At 41.9% G+C, this 961-nt stretch overlaps 1 long non-coding RNA gene across 1 annotated transcript in view; it reads left to right on the top strand.

Annotated features, from left to right (window-relative positions):
* The first annotated feature begins 624 nt into the window (after positions 1-624).
* Positions 625-961, top strand: part of LOC119587567 — a 6,124-nt gene continuing 5,787 nt past the window's right edge. The window contains exon 1 of the long non-coding RNA XR_005230008.1: positions 625-724. This is a non-coding gene — a long non-coding RNA (uncharacterized LOC119587567). The remainder of the gene's footprint in view (positions 725-961) is intronic.

The following is a 961-nucleotide window of genomic DNA, read 5'->3' as shown; positions in this document are numbered from 1 at the left end:
ACGGACACACGCGGCGCTCTAGGAACTTGTCTCGCTCCAGGCGGTGACGTCATCACTGAGACATCCCTCCTTTGAAATAACAATGGTTTATTATCGTAACTGCATGAGCATGATACATTGTTATTTAAAGACTTTTTAATTCCTTCTTGACCAGTATATCAATTACAAAGAAAGGCGGAAGAAAGCAAAATTACCCGTCAAATATCGAGAAAGACCTTCCCAGAGCCTTGCAAAGAATGTTGCATCGTTGAATTTAATCTGTCTGCATCTTTCCCAAGAAAAGGAATTCTCCATTTTTCACCCATATGTAATTGCCTTCCCGTACACGGCGCCAGGACGCCTGCAAACCATATAAATATGATTTTCTTTCACAAATATGGAAATATCTTCAAGCCAACACCCGTAGGAGGATGTCTGTGCCCTCCACTTGTCCCGTTAGGTGCAAAGGTGCCGGTTACCTCATTCTACTTTTATTAGTATCGTCCCATTACCACGAAAAAAATAGTTTTATTATGCCCGATCGCATTATATGAAAACAATAAAAGGATGTGGGAATGTAAAAGGGGAAAGTGTGAAGTATGCAGAACGAATATACATTAACGCGAAACTCGTTCGCTGGCACCTCGGGAATGTTGAGTATCATCGCCACCTGAACGGGTTGTCTCACAGGGTCATCCGTGTACGTTTTCGTAAAGTTCACGGACAAATATTGTGTTTACAGCGGGTATGGTGCACGGGCAGTGTTATACAGTGTATAGAACAAAACGTGAATGTACAGTGAAACGAAATCAGTCCTCGGGAAACGATAAAACAAAAGCCTTTTCGTGGAATTTAGATTTTATGAACGAATCAAAGCGGGTCAGTCACCTGTGAAACCTCACTGAGCCCAACCACGTGAGAGTACTAAACATGTGCTTTGACAAAACCTTTCAAAACATAAACAGAGACCAGAGTGAAAATG

Source organism: Penaeus monodon, chromosome 22 (genome assembly GCF_015228065.2).
Source record: "Penaeus monodon isolate SGIC_2016 chromosome 22, NSTDA_Pmon_1, whole genome shotgun sequence".
Lineage (NCBI taxonomy): Eukaryota > Metazoa > Arthropoda > Malacostraca > Decapoda > Penaeidae > Penaeus > Penaeus monodon.
Note: the sequence above shows the minus strand (reverse complement) of the source record. Positions and strands in the feature narration are given on the sequence as shown.